Here is a 20076-nt window from a genome sequence, read left to right on the forward strand (position 1 = left end):
GATGATCAAAATGTGACAATAAATAACAATAAATTGTCACATTTTAAACACCTCAATGATTTATTTGTGATTGCTACACATTTGTTGTTGTATTTTAAATTGAACTCTTTTTAATCATTACAGGGAGTCACTTTCGAGTCCCTTTCTGATCACACAAGCGACTTAATCAATTTTTGATCACCAAAAGGACTCTAAAAAGACTCCTCAATGTGATTTTTGAAAAAACAGTCTTCTAAATGCTATCTGGGAGAAGAATAAAAAGAATTTTTTTTTAATTTATTTCGTCTAACAAAAAGACTCATAAATGACTCCCTAAAGACTCATAAATGATTATAAACATGACTCTAAAAAGACTCGAAAAAGGGTCCGAAATTAACCAACAAAACACCAATAAATGATTGAAATACGACTCGAAAAAGACTCATTTGTGATTTGTTTAGAAGAGTCGCCTGAGGTTATGTTTTCCTACCGACAAAGGAGTCATTTATGATCAGAAAATGAGCTCATATTCTAGCTTTTTAATCGTGCAGTCGGATCAAAAAAGACTCGAATTTGATTAAAATTTTCAAAAAATGCTGACTGGGTATGCCTTTCAATAAAAGAAAAAACACCAACATTTAAAAATGTGTATGTATGTGTCTGTTTTTTGTGGCTTTTGGGTTTGTATTTATATTACATCCAAACAAATATTGGTTTGCACCCAAACAAATATTTGTTTTCACCCAAACTTATATTTGTTTGCACCCAAACCAATATTTGTTTGCACCCAAACATATATTTGTTTGCAGGACCCAAACATATGTTATGTTTGGGAGTGGTTGCAAAGAAATATATATTTGCTGCAAAATATGTTTGGGGCATATGTTAGAGATGCCTTTTTTTCCTCCGTGTATTGCTTACAAGATAGTGTCAGGGATATTGTGCGAGCGACTAAAGCAAACGGCCAACAAAATAGTTGGGCCATACCAATGCGGCTTTAGACCTGGAAAATCCATCATCGAGCATATGTATATGCAGATCGACACCTACCACCTTTTTGTCGATGGTAAAGCAACCTTCGATAGTACCCTACGCTCAAAGGTATTTGTAACAAGTGAGCAAGGCTATAGTCGGGACGGGGCCGACCATGTGTTACCCTACACCACTACCCCTGTGCATAAGCTTTTCATTGGTAAACATTTCTTTTAGGGAATACAATGCGAATACCATCAGACATAATATGCCTCTTTCTCTCGGGACCCCCATAAGCAAACAAAATTTCGTAACCATCCGATCAAAATTGCGACCTGTAGCGTGATTGCAAAATATGGAAGAGTTGGATGCATTACCAACTATTGTGGTATCTCCTTCGTTTGGCCACCTTCGCCAACCTACTTTACAATAATTTAAAGGTAATATTTTCTTATTCTACTGACAGGATTTGCCGTTGGAATATCCCTACTAGAAGCCGATATATTCACAAGGAATAAAACGTTGAATTGGTCTCCACATGAGTTTTTCCCCATTCCGACCCCTAACTATTATCCGACTATCACCACAATCAATAGGCTTCTTCCTCTGTGGGGCCCGCATCTACTCCCAAAATCTCGTGACTATCCGATCAAAATTCCAACCGGTAGCGTGATTACAAAAAATGAAAAAATGGATATATCACTGATTGCGATATCTCGGTTGTTTGCCCACTTACGCCAACATACTTTGCATCAATGTAAAGGAGATCTTTTCGTCTACCATTGGCGGGCTTTCTTTTTGGAATACTCCTACCAAAAGCGGAGATATTCGCATAAAAAAACGTTGACTTTTCTCCACATAAACTGTTTGCTTATTCCGACTCCTGAATATTATCCGACCATCACCAAACTTAATAGTCTTCGCATCAACTCCCAAAAAATTCGTGACCATCCGATCAAAATTGCGACCAATAGCGTGATTACAAAAAAATCGGAAAATGGGATACATTACCGACTATTGCGATATCTCTGTTGTTTGACCACCTATCACAGCCTACTGTACATCGTTGTAAAGGTGATATTGTCTATTTTCCTTGCCATGTTTTGCTTTTGATATACCTTTTAAAGAAACAGAGCTATTGGCTTTGAAATAAAAAATTGACCTTTTCTCCAAATAATTTTGTGCCCATTCCGACCCCTGAATATTATCCGACTATCATCAAAATCAATAGGCTATTTCCTCTGTAGGACCCCCATTAACTCCCGAAATTTCGTGACGATCCGATCGAAATTGCGACCTGTAGCGCGATTTTGAAAAAAATTGAAAAATGGGATGTATTACCGACTATTGCTATATCTCCGTTATTTGGCCACCTACGCTAACTTGCTTTAAATCATTGTAAAGGTGGGATATTCTTCTTTCATAGTCAGGCTTTGCTTTTGGAAGATCCCCAACCAAAACTGTTATATTCGTCATTATAACTCAAATAGCAAAAATAAAAAGATGGCTTGTATTAGCGACTATTGCGATTTCTGCGTTCTTTGACCACCTATGACAACCTACTATACATCGTTGTAAAGGCGATATTTTCTACTTTCATCAGCAGGTTTTGCTTTTGATATACCCATTATAGATGCGGAGATATTCGCTTTGAAATAAAACGTTGACGTTTTCCCCAAATAAGTTTTTTGCCCATTCCGACCCCTGAATATTATCCGACCATCACCAAAATCAATAGGCTTCTTCCCCTCCGGGACCCTCATCAACAAACAAAATTTGGTGACGATCCGATCAAAATTGCGACCTGTAGCGTGATTACAAGGTTTTGATGGACAGACGGACGGACGGACTGACGGACGAACACACATAGCCAGATCGACTCAGCTCGTCGAGACATTCATTTTATATATATAAGTATATATAAGTATGGGTCTACGACCATTATTTCGATGCGTTACAAACTTTTTGGCCAAAACCAACTTATAATACCCTCCCCATATAGTGGTGTAGGGTATAAAAATAGGAATGAACCTCTCCGACCAACCTCACTACAAAAAGAGGTTTCAAACAAGGAGGCAGCCTTTCGTGTTATTTCTTCAACATCCTGCTGGAAAAGGTTATACGAGATTCAAACGTCGAAAGAAAAGATCACAATTTACACCAATAGCCACATGTTATTTGCTTATGCTGACGATATTGACATCATGAGTCGATCAGTAAAATAAGTAAAAGAAGAATCTGCTAAAGCGTCGAAGTTGGTTCCAATAATTTTAAAGTTGGTTCCTCGGCACCGCCATAAACACAACAAAATAGCATCAGCTGCGAAATAAGAAGAAGACTAATCATTTCGTCAAACTTTACAAAACACTGATACTACCCGTGCTAATGTATGGTTTCGAAGCCTGAGTACTTTCGAAATCAGATAAGGCATGGCATTGGTGTGTTTGAGAGAAGTATTCTTTGAAATATTTATCTATCATTGACGGGGAATATCGATCTCGTATGAACCACGAACTGTATCGGCTATATATCGACATCAGTATAGTTAAACGTATCGAAATACAACGATTGAGTAAGCTTAACTCTCTAAAAAGGCATATAAATACGAGCCGCATGGCGATACGCGCAGCACTGGAGGGCCAAGGCTTCAAGGGAGTAAACAAGTGGAAGACCAGATGACATTCTTGTTTTCAGTTTTTTTCTTCGCAATATGGAAGTAAACACTCCAAAACAACAAAAACAACGATTGTTTATTCCAAATTTGCATTTACCGTTAGACGAGAAGGGGTCAAAGTACAGATTTGTTTACTGTGTTATTAATCGAGTTTAGTGCGCAGAATTTTGTGTTAATTTGTGGGTTATAAAATCGCAATAAATGAAAAGGTAAAACTCAAATATGGAGAAGAAAGACGAATGTAAATAGATTCATTTTCCAAAAATAACAGAAGAAAAATTCGGTCTAAGAACAAAGTTATCAACATATTTCTGGAACACTCTTAAATTCTTACATTTTGTTTCAATGGTGAAATTGTTCTGGACCGAAATTACTTTGATCGCTACTGGCCGATGTTAGAAAAAAATCAAAATTACTTTGATGTGTATACTTTAATAAAAAACAAATCATTTCAAGGTGCGATTCGTTGCGATAAATGATGCACAATTTTGTCAGGCTACATCAAATTCCGAAATATTTCATATTCGGCTGATACAAATTTAAGATAAGTTGACAATTTTAGCCATATTTTTAAGCCGATTTAGCTGTAATTTTGCATTTTGATTTCTTAGAAGATATGAACCAAAAATTATAAACATAGGTCGAAGTTCTAGTTCGGACCCCATACAATGGCATCACCCTGTTTAATATATTTTAACGATTTCTTTGAAAATTCCGGGTGAAAATAATTCTGAATTAATATTTTGTGACAGTAATTATAAATAAAACTAAATATCAATACAAAAAGGACGTACAAATAGTTTTGGCCAAAAAAAATGGATTTCAGACCAGTGTGCAATGGAATGGAAACATTTTCATAGTTCGGCCTATAAGTCAAATGCCAAAGATTCTCGTGTTGCCGTTTTGTTCACATTGATTACTCATCTTATAAGATTCTTTGTAGATAACTCCCTCGGGCCCAACGTTGTTTATAAGCAACTTCGATTTTAACATCGTTTTTTTAAACTAACGGATATTTTCCTTAAATTACACTTTGGTTAGGTTAATTGCAGTTCTAGGAATATAAAAACAACAAAAAAGAAACAGTTGTGTTGCGATCAACGTAATTACGATTCATTATTCATCGTTGTGTATATTCCACATTTTTTAAAATGTTTCTAAATCAAAACATATGGGTTTCATGTTAAATTTTCGTTTTGATTCTTCAAAAGTAGGCTCAAAGGTACACTTCTAAACGATAATAACATGTTATATAATTGCACAAAATAAAGACAAAATAATTTTTAGATATAATGAACTGTATCTTCCGAAATAGGTGGAGTGACGCTCAAAAATTTTTGTTATTTCTTAATTTTGACATATACTTTAATTCTATGTCTTTAAAATAACTGCTGGTGCATGGGCATAGGTTAGAGGCCGAATAGGGTTAAGGGGAAAATCGTATGTTGAATACACTGTGCAACATATTTAAGGTAATCTTGTGCAAACAATTTGAACTGAGGATTTTTTGAAAGTACAGCTCAAACGACAAAAACCCTAGTTGCGTTTTGTTGTGTCAGATCCAGTTCGGATTTTATGGTCCCATCTGAACATAGTTAAATATTGACTTTTTGAAGCAATTATGGGTTATATCTCTGAAACCATTGCTAATCTGCTTCTGACCTCTGAAGCAAATTTATAAATAAGGGAAAGAATAAAATATTTAGATAAATAATGAACTCGAAAATCTACATTTGATTTATAAATCCTAGGGTTGTGCGAGTTTTTTAAATTAAAAAATAACAGTTCGTGGTGCTCATGTGCAATACACATTTAAGTTCGTGAGCAACCCTTAATGTTCGTGTGCATGGCATAGTATGTAGTGTCTTTGGCTAAAAATCAGAGGGTTCGTGTGTTCAACTCGAACAGCGAGCGAAATAAAATAATGTAAAATAAAAGAAGTGGGATGAAATTAAAAAAAAATCTCTACATCAACTGTTTTAAAAATAGAATTTTTTTCAACTTACTTTTCAACTTCTAGTGGCCACAGAATAACTAGTTATTAGTGGTCATAAAATAACTACAAACTGAGTGCGACATGTCCTTGTAAAAATAATGGGGAAGAAAGTGGGTTTGCGAGTAGTTACGGCTCCCAAAAATCCCTTACAAAACCCATGATTTTGGGAGGACTTTTTTTGCTGGGTATATTTGTTTGCAATCAGCCCCAAACAAATATTTGTTTGGATCCAAACATATTTCTAACACATATTTTTCTGTGTGCATAGAACGGTACTACCCGATTTTCTGTATTTTGAAGGTTTTAGCCTTATTATCACACCGAAATGGCTGAAATTTGGTACTTAGTCTTCGTTGGGGGTATATAACTTTCCACCTGAAATTTCTCTACGTCTTCATATAGCCCTTATAGAACGGTACATCCGGATTTCTGGTATTTTGAAGGTTGTGGCCTCAATATCCCTGCGACATGGCTGAAATTTGGTATTAAGTCTTCCTTGGGGGTATAAAACTTTCCACTTGAAATTTGTCGGTATAGGTCAACGTCTTCACATAGACCCATAGAACGATACCTCCCGTTATTCGATATTTTGAAGGTTGAGGCTGTTTTATTGACTTGTCTGAAAAGAATTTTAAACAGAAACAGAAACATTTTTCAAAAATTTTTGCATAATGTTGCATATGTCATATGTTTCGATTGCAATTTAATCAGAAGCCAAAAATATGCCCAGTCCCAAAATTGAACATGAATCGGACCAAAAATAGGGGTTGCATAAAATACCGCTGTCTACTCATGATAGAATAAACAGCTCGTGTTTGAAATAGGTGTTGTAAAATATATGATGAAGATGAAATATGATGAAATAAGCATTTTAGAGTTTCAGAATGTTCTGAAGATTTGCTAAGAATATTTGGCATAGTTTACCGAACAGAATTCCAGAAATTATTTAAAAATTTATATTTTATCGATTTTGATTATTTGGTCTGTTCAACAGATAAGTTCTACTAGCTTCAAGCTAAAATATTGCTAAATACATCAAGGCCAAATTCCCATTCATTTTTGAGATAAAGACCCGATAATTGCAAAAAATGTATATTTATCTGACAGTATAAAACCCAACTAGGTTTTTTGTATTCTCAATATGTACATTCAAAAATGCATACTATAAGTAGTTAGCATTTTCAATGTTGAAGAGTGATATTGAATAGACTATAAATAGTTAATTTTTACTTAGTTGTCAACATTGATGTCGACACTGTTTCCAATAAATGTTCAAGACATAATATCGCCTGTCCGTGTACTCGATAATTTGTAATAATTATTAAGAATTATCAAATACAAAGACAAATCTATTTTTTACAGAAATTCGGTCATTTTACATAGAATATTTTAACAGTTCGAGTCTTATGAGAAGATGAAACTCTGATTCAGCGATTCCTAAAAAAATTTTGTATTTTCCCATATATGTATGTATGTACATATGTATATATTATGCAGCCATTAGGCTCACGTTATAAAAAAGTTACACTAACGTTGTAATATACAAACAAACGTATTCTTAACGCAAGCATTAATATCAACTTGTTCATGTAACCGTGTCTACATTGTTTACATTACTTGACCTATCGAAATATCTCTTTGAAAACTTGATTTATCTTTGATTAATTAATGTATACACCTGATAATCTCTGTTAACTTGAGTTCAGAATGTTTCTCCTTCCCTTACTTCACATCAATATGTACATAAATCAGTATGAAGGAAAAAGGTACGGAGTTTTGTTTGGCGGAATTTTCATAGAATACCGATTCCAACAGAAATCTAAAATTAAGCTCACACATACAAAAGCAATCGGTATCGGTGTAGTCGAATAGCGGTATAGTCCATGTGAAATTGAAACAACTAAGTCCTAAAATTTCGTTTGAATGTTTCAATTTAAAAGGGCAACCGTAGCAAAAAATAACATAAACAGTTAACTAAGTAACGGAATTGGAACATAAATATCTCCCTATCATATAGATTGTGGTTCTCTATTTCATCATGAGAGTCAGTGTATACCCTCTCATGAACATGCGCAGGTAAGATATAAAGGTACTCTTTTTGAAATAGAGGAAACATTTTGCAACTCGCAGTCTTAGTAAATATATGTAAGCTCCAAGTAAGGCATGTCTATATAAATTTCTTATTGTCATTCAAGTCCCTGGTAGAGACTTTGTATACGAAAGTTTATATTTAGTCGGAAATCAAATTATATCGAATTGAATTGGATTTAATGATTGGATTGATGAATGAAGGAATGTGTGGTTTTGGTTGCGTAAAGAAAGGTGTGATTTAGTTACGGTGCGTTAAGTGGCAATATATTTAAGAGCCATAATTGTGTTTTATTGCACATCGTCACAGACATAGGCGATAAAACTCTTTCTCTCGACCAGTGGGACATTCATTTTAATGAGAACTTTATTAACAATTAAAGGGGAAGACACGCATTTGTCTACTTTCATAGACACACTTACTACAGTTGTAATCAATAACAGACATTACAAACAATTATAATTATGTAAAGGTGACTAACATTTCATGCATGTACCCTCTATAAATATAATTTGATTGAAAATTGTGGTATAGGCGAATATTGATTAAAATTAAGGGTGAGCTATTATGCCCACTCCAAAGGAAGCCCACTTTAGGTTTTATTGAAAACAATGTCAGTTTTCAACGGTAAGTTTAGCACCAAGGGAAATTTATGTCTACTGCACTTTGGTTGAAACACAAAATAATGGAACACTGCCGCTGGTTTTTGTTTGCACAGACAGACCACCAAAAAACAACATGTAGACTTTTGCAGTAATGGATTGTGGTACTGGTTTTGGTTTGGGAGCGAGAACAATACTCTCATCATGCGCTTATTTGTACCACGGGAGGAATTTGTTGAAATTTGGAACACGAAACGGCATCAAAACTGCTGTCGCTGCACACACAATGCCATTGGAGGTGACCTAATCCAGGTACTGCAGAAAGTGAATTCAGTTACTTTCTTAGTTTGGCGTCGCACGGTTTACGTCGGAAGCCATTGATGTTGTGTTACGTATACGAACAGGTTGCAAGTTGTTTTCTTTTCTTTTGCGTGCACATTTGGAAGCGTGTATAAGTGTGGGTTGGTGAATTTGTCGCGCAACGGGACTGACGACACCACGAATGCAATACCAACAAGAGTCAGACTGTCAACCACTGATTCTTGATACACTAAAAAGTGTTATTGTTGTTCCTATACATTCATGCATTTGTGTATATTTCCAAATCAAAATTTTAACTATTCCGTTTCCGTTTTTACTCGTAACATCTTCACACACAGCCAACAGTAACAACTTTACTTCATAAATACACTCTTACATTTTGTGAAACGTTTTACAACAAAGTTGCAAAAGAAATGATAAAAGGAAAGTCCAACACAAAAAGAAATGAGCAAAAATTCGTGGTTCGTGAGTGATTTGTATGCATGCATTTTGTGAATAATCAATACCAACGGGTGGGTGTCTTCAGCAGACAAACCAAATTGTGAAAAATACGCTAAGAGAACAATTACAGAGGAATTTCTGCAAATTTCAAACGTACCTAAAATAGGTAATCACAAATAAATGGGAAAATCTTATAGTACTATTTTCTGAATTGACTGCATACTTTTCTTTATTTACTGTTTTCATGCCATAGATAACACAACATGAAGTTGTGAGGTGGGTGATCCTTATAGCGTTAATAGTTGTTTTCGGTGTTTGTATGAGAGATATATTTTAATGATGGGATACTTCAACATCATCATTGTGCATGTTGATTTCAATAGCCCATATTATAGGTCAACTGTCAAATGGGCTAATTAATTAAAAATTAAAAAACACACAACATGCGATGAGTAGGTATTATATTTAAAATATTAAACAATAATATTTTCTTTATATTAAAGTAGAGAATACTTTCAGCGGCATGTGCATAATGACACTTTACTGAGCATATTCGTACGATTCTTAAAACGCACAAAACATACTCAACGTATGGTTTTTATTTTTATAACATGAATGCATGCGGAATCCGTGATAGTGTTCGGATTTTTAATTAGCGAGTGGGAATACAGAACATTTCCATAACAGGATATAATTTAAAAAGGGTAACGATTTTACAAAAAAACACATTTGAATATATTCCAATTTAACAAAGTGTTCCAGGAAAATCTCTAAATGCAGAACGTAAAAATTGTAACTACCCAGCAATCTAAACTGTCAGAGTTCGGTTCTACATTCGGAAGAAACTTATAAATTGCATCCAAGATCGGTAGGACATCTCTGACTGAAGGGAAGTCGCCGATATAAATTGTCATAAATGAAAATAATTTCGGAAGAGAAATTAGGGATTCGGACCGATTCTGAAAAAAAGCCAAAGAAGGTTATGTTTAAGCATGTGGTTTGGCCCATGGCTGAACCGTTCCTTTGACAGATGGTATATACGTTTGTTTAATATAAACAGATGAAAATGATATAACAAGTTTATATTTCTATTCAATTTTGGTAGCTGAAATCTTTTAAAAATCAGAAGTGCTGAAAAATTTAGGTTCTAAGCAGAGATGAGTTTCCTCCGATAACAGCAATAGAGATGTCTTGCTTTTATTTTAAAGTCTCGTGATTTTTTTTCATCTTCAATTTTCATCTTTCAATCTTTTAAATAAGATATTTTTTCTACCAGGTTTTGATGCTTTCTTATTTCTGTTCGCACTTTAGCCAATTGCATTCGCAATTGCAAATATTGTTACGATATTTAGTGTGAATCCTTAAGAGACAAAGTCGGGCAAGGAACGCCACTGGGAGAGATCCTATCACCTCTGTTGTGGGTTACTACCATTAATAGTCTCTTAAAAACCTTAACCGAAAAAGTATTTAACCCCGTCTGCTACGCAGACGACTTTATAACACTTCTTAGGGGAAAGTCGATGAACGAGTGGATCGGAAAAGACCACAAAACATACCACCAAAACATACTAAAGGTCACAACGGGCGAATCTTTAAATCAAATGGTATCAGCCGGGTACCTGAAACTAGTGATGTATTAGTGGCAGACAGAGACATGTGGATCGATGGAACTCGAGCACAGATTCCCGCTGGAAGCTGCCGGTATACGGATGAGGCTGTGCTAGGGGGGAGAACCGGACAGGGTGTGTATATAATGGTACCGGAAACGAAAATCTCCCTCGGACTGCCGGATCGTAATCCGTAAATCCGAGCGATAACAGAGTGTCTGAACTGGCTTAATACTCACACAAAGCCTGCCACTGCAAACTTCCTTACAGCAAAGCAGCCATTGAAGCTATAACAACCAAGGCAGTAAAATCTGGAAATGTGTTGGAATGTATAAAGTCTATAACCAACTACTCCCAACATGGTACGGTAAACATCATATGGGTACCAGGATATATAGGGATTAGGAGTAAGGAAATAAAACACTACCTCTGCAATTGCCAGGCCATCACAAATCTGAGAACCCTAAAAGTTGTTAACATTTCTTTTCTTTTTGTAACAACTACAAAACAAACAAATGAAATTGTTGTAAAATAAACAATGAGTAAAGTTTTTAAAAAGCTACATATTAGCGGGATAAATAATATTTTTACTAATATTTAAATATTCAGATTACAATTTTCTTAACAAATTGTCGGCGTCTAGACGCATTCTATGCCACTTATTTAGTGCGAAATGTTAAAATAATGAGTTAGTAGGTTGAGTTGTAAGTAGTTGTTTGGTAATAGGCGTTTTTGCTGAGCAAACGTCGAGTTCTAGTTTTTTTTTTTTTTTGAAACAAAATTTTGTAGCATTATTTTACCTCAAACTTTGGCCTGTCAGATATCAGGTATTTGATTTGCTGCATAAATAAAGGATTACAGTACTGAAGTATGAAGTAATAAAGTTTAGTGCGTCATCATAAATAACAGTTATGTGGGGTTATATCAATTCTTGGAGCTATATCAAAAAGTTGACCTTTACCGACAGTATCTTATACCCCTAGTGCAGATAAATACAGTAATTTCTGTTGAATAACGTGGCCAATACTCTCAGAATACTAATAACACACAGTGGATCCACCCATTGGCCAAAAATAAAAAAATGAATGTCAGAATTTTGGTACAACATCTGGCAACTCTGGCAGCTATGATATGGACCTTTTTAAAAATATATTAATTTATGTTTCATTCGAATGCGATCTTCTTAAGAACAGCTTCAAAAGTCGGAACATTTGACTAATATTTTTTGTTGCGAGTACAACCTATATTTTAAGTGCAAGTAAATATATTCAGAATATCACGAAACTAATACGTATAGCGAAATATTATAGTGGATTTTCAAGGAGGAGGTAATAGCTTAAGTTTCATTTAAAAATAGTGTTTTAGCGTGTTGTGGAATTCTAGTTAGCTGCATATTTTCTTAGTGTATTTTGTAATGCCAATTCGATCATATACTTAAATTTGACCTAAGGTTTTAGTCATGATGCCCACCAGTGCCCACCTCGGGAATAATTTTCAAAAGTTGGTCATGGGTTTAAGATTATTCAGTATTAAAATCAGCTGCCATCTAGTGCCAGACTATAAATGGTGGGTCGTTGACTAAAGCTGCCTTAGATTAGGGTTTCTATGGATATATTACCGTATAACTCTGTTATCTGACCACGAACATTAACATAATTGGTATCAGTGGCAAGATGAAGAAATCTTCTTCCAAATTTGTCTTACGTTGGCGGTACGTGCCTTGCAGGAAGAACGCTATAAGATCTATATTGAAATTTTTACCAATTTTCAGACAAAAATGTTGGTTTTTTTTAATCCGCTAAATTGGTTGAATTTTATGTTGTTTTGTTTCCCCAAGCCTATTTTTGCATCATAAGATAATCCGGACCTTTGTTCATGTTATTTTGTATTAACAGCATAAAACAATTCTCACCGTCTAGCCCCTCCAGAGGGAAAAGGGGGGAGAATGTTACGCTCGTGGTTTATTAAACCACTCTTCGCAGCAGCACAAAGCTGTAACCGGCGCATTGGCTTGATTTTTACACTCTAAATATTTTTGGCCACTTTCTCCATACAAGTGGATCCACTGTGTAACACTGTGATACAAAAGTGGACAAAATTTTTTTGCAGGATTTCTGATGTACTAATTCGGTTTTGTGGGAGTCCATAGAAGACGAAGATACCTTTGGTTTCTTTGGATCACTTCGGGTTTTGATTTTATAACGGTAAATGTAGTGAAAAATGGGCTTTCTAGGATTTTCAAATTTAAACGGACATTACTTCCTTTTTCCACAACCGATTTGCACACACAACCGATTTGCAAAATATGAAAAAAACCAAAAAGTTGAAACACAAAAATGCCATAACGCATTCATTTTTCAAAACGGATTTTGTTGGTTTTTCCCATTTTGGAAAGCCAACTAAATTTCCTTACTTGCTAACTGTAAATAATTGTACTGTTAGGTGTCATTTACGCAGCCTAGAGCACAAGGAAAAACATTTTACTGTTTTTAATACGTTTTTGTCACACTTAAACCACTATTACCTACCCATTTGTTAACCGATTTTAAAAATCTATGGCTTGTTCGAAAGGCATTACTCTCCCCTTTGCAGTGTGTGCAAATCGGTTGTGGAAAAAAGAAGTAATGTCCGTTTAAAGTTGAAAATCCCAGAAAGCCCATTTTTCACTACATTTACCGTTATAAAATGAAAAACCGAAGTGACCCAAAGAAACCAAAGGTATTTTCGTCTTCTGTGGACTCCCACAAAACCGAATTTATGCATTAGAACCCCTGCAAATTTTCACTGTAGCACAGTGTAATCGGCGGCATAGTTTTATAGCCGTTATATCAAAATGTTTGATACAGTTACTGAGGACTGAATATTAAATTAAAATGATTTCTTTGGAAAAATGCGTCTAAAATCTTCAAAATACCGATAAATTGGGAAGTACCGTTTTTTGGAGATATATCAAAACGTCGTTGGAATATTTTATAGCTCTATTGAAGACTAAATACTAAATTCCAGCCATTTCGGTTGAATAATGTGGGTAATACCATGCAAATTGGCACTAAGTTTGAGTACTACAATAAAGGCGAGGCACACGAAGTTTATAAAAACTTAATACAGCATAGTCAAAAAATTTTATTTAATATTTGGATCCCATGACATTTATTGCTGCAACTGAACCTGTCCGCCGTTTTTACACGTCGCTGAGGATTGATATAAGATTCACACTTACCAATGTTGACTAATACCTCGATTTACGTTAATGGTTGGTTCCAACGCAATATGAAACAAAGCAAATTGAAATAACCTCTTCACAAAATTCAAAGGCACAAATATTAGTTTTTAAAAGCGAAAATCGAAAAAAAATCTGTTATGTACTTTTTCTTAACGCAAACGGAAGCATTAGATTATATTTAATATTTGTATCTGTTAAAGGACCTTCCCCAAGTGCTAACTGGCTTAACCCGTCCTGTAGCGTGATTTTACGGAAGATCTACAACTATCCATTTGACGCTGGTGAGGACAAAAAATTGACTAATTGAGATAGATAGAGTGAATTAACTTTCAATTTTCTTGAAAGAAAAATTGAAACTAATCTGTTACCGTTCTATCGATATTCGCTTAGAAATTTGGACTGTGTGTCGGAATTTGACCCAGAAATAAATTTGGCAAATTATATCGAAATCTTTCAGATTTAGATATTGATCCCATATACACTCCGTTTTAATGATTAACTTATCTTAATGCCAACATTGACCCGTATTATGTAATAGCAGTCGTAGGAATTTTAAGTTTCTCGATCAAAAATACCCAATTTTCAGTTGAATTTCAAGTTTATTTTGCACCATCTCCCTTCATTCCTTCGTTTTTCTTTAGTTTTTTTTTTATAAAACTAAGAAGAAACTGCATATTTATGCCAAATTTTTAACGTATTATAGACAATTAAAGTCCACAGCTTTCATAAGGTCTTGTCCCCCGGTATTAAAGTCAGAGTTCAACCAATTTTTGCGTTTTAAAGTTGAAATAGCTTTTTTATTCCAATTTTAAAGAATTGTAACAGTAGCATTCAAAATTTGCATTTTTACTGAAGTTATTAAAGAATGTGCTATTCCGATGAAACACTTTACACCGTACAAATTTTGGGCTTTTTGAAAGAAAATTAAAAAAATATAACGGTACGTTACCGTAGCCAAACTTTTTGTTGAAAGATACTTCATAAAATTACAAACCAAGATATATAAACTTTTCCGAGGTTTAACTGATGTAACAAAAAGCAACTTGAAATGTGCTATTGACATGAAACAGAGTGTATGTTTATTTTCGGCCGATTTCATGTATTTGATGCACCAAACACCCTACACGGTGCACCTTCGTACTTATGTGTACGTATTGTTCTAAATGGTACTAAACTTTGTACAATTTGGATTTGGGTGAACGGATACAGCTGGAAACCTAAAATATAGGATTGAATTAGTTTTGGAACGTGTACGAAAAGTACTAAATTTGTTACAATTTAGATTTGGGTGAACGGATAGAGCTGGAATACTGAAATTAGGAATTAATATTGCTATTGGGGTGTAGGATGAAGGTAGTTTTGGAAATTCGTACCTATGGGTACGAAAAGTACTAAATGGTACGGAAAGAGCTCGAATCCTGAAATTTGGAATTAATATTACTGATGGCATCAGGGATGTAAGCAGGGGGGGGGGGGGGGGGGGGGGGGGGTTGGCTGGTTTGGAATTCTGTAATGAATACAAAGGTGGTAAACTCATTTTGTATTCAAAAAAATTACAAGTTCAGTATTGTGCGGAGTAGGAGTGCATGAAAAGAAATGTCTATTAGACGAAATGTACGACATATCAAGGGTTTTTTCCTGGAGTATATTTCGAAAACCAATTGGAAAATTGTTTTACTGCCTTAATCAAAATTGTGTATTCCGATTTCATACCAACTTGTTGCTAAATTGTAGGAGAAAATAATGGAGAAACATTTATTATTGTGCATCATAAAGTGCTAATAATAACATACCGATCTGATTTTTTTCCTATCAGTAACAAATTTGTAGCTGAAAACAACCGTAAACGAAATTAATGGTCAAACATTGGGTATATGGTATTAAAATCTGCTGTTATTTGTATTGTATATTGTATGTACCGATAAAAATGTACCTTATCGAAATACTTTTCTTACAATAATCATATGTTTTGACGAAACCCACTTCAAACAATTTGGAGTCGATTTAGCTCAGTTCGTCCGTCTGTCTGGCTAGAACAGATCACTAGATTTGGTCCAAATTTTTGATCTGTCAATATTTTGTCCAAACTTTAAATCGTATCGGTACACTCCTTCGGGCACTACCCCCACAAGACTTCAAAATGTTTCCCTAAAATGGTGCGCCCAATAACTCTCGAAAGTGCAAATCGATTTTTTCGAGACATATGTATATTAGGTTCAAAAATGGATTATAACGATTTACTCTTTCAGGTACCTCCAACACAAAATTTCAATTATCCGATTTGACCGAAACTTTGAACATCCTAAAACTACTTCCAGACGTACATATATCAAGTACCAAGAGGGTCCATATGGGACAACATCTTCGGATACATCCCTCTCAAAATTCAATATAAGTGTAGTTTAATGCAGTGTTAATCACCACTGGGCTCGCGAGCCGTGTCTGTGTGAACACACACAATCTAAATTGTGGTGAGTTTCAAAATACTCATCACCGATCATCTTCTTTGTTTTAGCAATGAATAAACGGAGCGGATGCATTTGTAGTTGTTGGTGAACACTAGTTTAATGGCTGTTCGAGGAGCCATTGCACATTATGACCGCAAGGAGGGTCTTTTTTACAGAGATATTCTATTTTTCGTGGGTAAGTCCATGGTTATGTCAGGAATGGTTCCAAAGATCTAAATCTTACGGTGACCAAATAAAATGACGGCTTAACAGCATAACTATTAAAAGGAATGACTTCCAAAATTAATTAGGTCCACTTCCAAAATATCGGTCTAGTCTTTCAGGTATCTTCTGTACAAAAGTGCAAATGTTTGCGCTTTTATCGAAGTCAAATTTATGAGCACAACATAAGCATTTATTCCCAACTCCCAAAATCGTGAAGTTATATACCCTAAATGTTTCAATATGTTTGTCGGAAACTTTATACATCCAAAAAAGACAACGAATTCTGAAACTCCCTGACTACACAATTTTTACGAAAAAGATTTTGGTAATATAGCCCGTATTCAATCTGTCTACAGATACAAGTCTCAACTCCCAAAGGCTGAGGGTATATCTCTGTCGGCAAACTGTGATCAGAGTATTTTTTTTTTTTTTTGTTTTCCAGAAAACAAAATTTAAGAATTTTCATAAGTTTGCTACCGCCGTGCCGACAGAAGTGATTAGTCCTTGGAGAGTTTTTAATGTCATCAACTCGTACAATAAAGATAGAAATAAACGGGAATAACAACCATTGAGGTATCAGATGGAGTTTTTTTTCGACTTAACCAATTTTTCAGGACTCAGTTAAAATTTTGTCGAGCTTTTTTTTAAAGAGTAGTCTGAAAGAGTATTGCGAGTGTGATTCGGAGTCTATGAGTGGTAGTATTTATCGCCCAAGTCCTGATAAAAATGTTTTCTTTTTTAATGTAATTTTCTGAATTTTAATTGGCTTTCACTTTCACTTTTGGTAAAATAGTAAAATGTTGGTGTTTTTATGACATAAAATAATATTATTTTCTTACAATAATACAAAACTTTTTTAATGGAAGTAAAGTTAGTGTGTGGTATCTGGATTGTACTTTAGTGAAGAAAAGGCGTTATGTTCGGGCAGAACTGTTAAACCCTCCACATTAAAACACTTTATATCACTATTCGAAATATTCTCGAATGCAATCCCTGTATTCGGACGTGGATCTCTTTTCCCCACTTTCTGCATGGAGGTTCTCCCAACAAAAGGATTTGCAAAATCCATATTACAGACGATATTTTTTAAAAATTAGCAGCTTCGAATTACAGAAAATCTTTCGCAAGCGAAAACGTAAAGCTATATCAGCTACTCTCTGCGGGAGTTAGAACCCAAAATGCCAAAATAAGAGCTAATGTGGTTGAAAATTCTGGGATACACCAAAATGTAAACCTATATGGGTAATATTCATTTGAAAGCTTGTTAGTTATTGCTTCAGTTGGGTTGGAGAATTTGGTTAAAAACTTTTGTATGAGTACTATATCTAACGTGGGTGATATGGTTCAATTTTAATTCTAAATATCCAAATTTCAATCTTGTATCTAAAATATTGTAATCTCTCTCTATTGAATGTATATACTTTGTGAAAATATTGCATACAAAATAAACTAAAAACATTTAAAATAGCTTTAGGTTACGCTACACAACATTTTTAACTTTCATGATTTTTGGTCAAGTTGTAGTATCGGGTGTAGAAACAAAGTTGATATTCTAACATTTGTTTTTGGAGTTACTTTTGGTATGTGGGGTTAAGATATGGAGTTGGTTTTGGAAATTCATACTATAAAAGGAACTAAATGGTACAGAATTTGATATAATTTGTTATTGTGTGTTTTACCTTCTGAGGAGAGAAAGCCCTTAATTAAAATGCCTCAAAGAAATGTGGCTCGCAGTTGATGTGTAAGGGTGAGATACGACTGATTTTTTTTTAATCGAACTACCGTGGTTCGTAGTTCACTTTAATAAAATTTAATATTGATTCAAATTGGTATTAGTTACACCAAATGTTCAGTGTTTGCCATTTCCTATTAAATATTGTTTATTTGTTATACCCTATACCACAATGTGGAAAAGGGTATTATAAGTTTGTTTTGGTAAAAATTCATGTAACACCGCGAAATATTCGTCGGAGACCCCCAATGTCATACACCAATCTTCATATCTCGACGAGATAAAGCGATTTTGAGATGTGTGTCCGTCCGTCAGTCCGTCCGTCCATTATAAATTGTAAACACGCTCCAGGCCGCAATTATGGACCGATCGTCACGAAATTTTGTATGGAGGTCGGGTTCAGATCAGAATAGATCCCTATTATTATTGGTGATGATCGTGAAGTATTTAGCGGGTGAAATGGACCAAAAACATAATATTTATCCAATTTTCTAGCGGCTCTGTAGGTATCAATAATAGTCCAATCAACGCGTAATTTTAAATAAGGTAAGAGTATATCGCAAGGGAGAAGCTTGCAATTTGAGATGGCGATGGGATAATATTTAGAGGGTTAAATGGACCAAAACTTTTGTGTGAAAATTGTGAAAATTTGTAATATACAGCTTATATCTTAATTCCTGGAAGTGACATTCCGGACAAGTGAGATATACTTGAAAGTGGAACGCTTGACCTTTCAATTGATGCCAATTATGTTGGTGTGCATGATCAGATAACAGAGTTACAGCCTAATATATTCCGTTATTAGTTTGTAGTGTAATAATAATCTCGCTAGAAGTCGCAATTATACATCAATAGTCACGAAATTTTGCACCGGGTAAGAGTATAGGTCGAAAAAGATGCCTACAATTTTGAATGATGATCTGATATTCGTTAGCAGGTGAAATGGACCATTACTTTTGTATGAAAAATATAAAAATTTTATTTTTGGTCGATATTTTAATTCCTTGAGGACTACTGACCATTCCTCTGATGTAAATTGCAATAAAGTGTTTGCTAGATAACGAGCCTACTGCCTAATATATAATGGGTTCTGTGTAGTGAACCACATTTTTATCCCATGCTACATATTGTCTCTCCAAAAGTTTATGTAACACCACGAAATATTTGTCCTAGACCCCTTATTTGGTACGCCAAAATTCATATCTCGACGAGATAAAGCGATTTAGCGATGTGTGTCCGTCCATTAAAAATTGCAAACAAGCTTAAAGCCACAATTATGGACCGATTGTAACGAATTTTTTAAAGAGGTTGGGTTCGGGCCAAAATAGAAATGATTAGTTTTTGGTGCTGATCGTGAAATGTTCAGGGGATGAAATGAACCAAAAACTAAATTTTAACCAATTTTGTAGCGGCTCTGTAGGTCAAAATAATAACCCGCAAAATTTTAAACAAATTTGAGTTTATGATGAAGAAGAAGCGTACAAACCAACGTGAAGATCAGATAATACTTAGTCCCGGGCCACACTAGAGTAATTTCAATGAAATTTTGACATGAAACGTTGCATTTTTTTAAAAAAATGCATAATTTCAAGAAACTAGTGTACACGGTTTCATGTGTTCTGCAATTTTGCTTTGTTGCAATATTCGTATGAAACAAACAGACCGTTTTATTTTACATTTTCTTTTACTTTCATGTCAAAATTTCAGTGAAATTACTCTTAATGTGGCCCGGGACTTAGCGGGTTAAGTGGACTGAAACTTTTGTTTG

General features: G+C 34.7%; 1 protein-coding gene across 10 annotated transcripts in view; it reads left to right on the forward strand.

The window, feature by feature from the left end:
- Positions 1-20076, forward strand: part of olf413 (DBH like monooxygenase olf413) — a 482855-nt gene that overhangs the window by 20367 nt on the left and 442412 nt on the right. For 6 of the 10 annotated variants that reach the window (XR_012412929.1, XR_012412930.1, XM_073987111.1 and 3 more), the window contains exon 1: positions 8645-9240. The exons of 1 other annotated variant lie outside the window; for it this stretch is intronic. The gene's annotated coding sequence lies outside the window, so the exon portion shown is untranslated. Of the gene's footprint in view, positions 1-8644; positions 9241-20076 lie in introns of those variants that run through there. 3 more of the 10 variants (XM_073987105.1, XM_073987107.1, XM_073987106.1) reach the window with 3 other exon arrangements.

Source organism: Musca autumnalis, unplaced genomic scaffold (assembly GCF_047663935.1).
Source record: "Musca autumnalis isolate F117 unplaced genomic scaffold, ASM4766393v1 scaffold_4, whole genome shotgun sequence".
Taxonomy (NCBI): Eukaryota; Metazoa; Arthropoda; class Insecta; order Diptera; family Muscidae; genus Musca; species Musca autumnalis.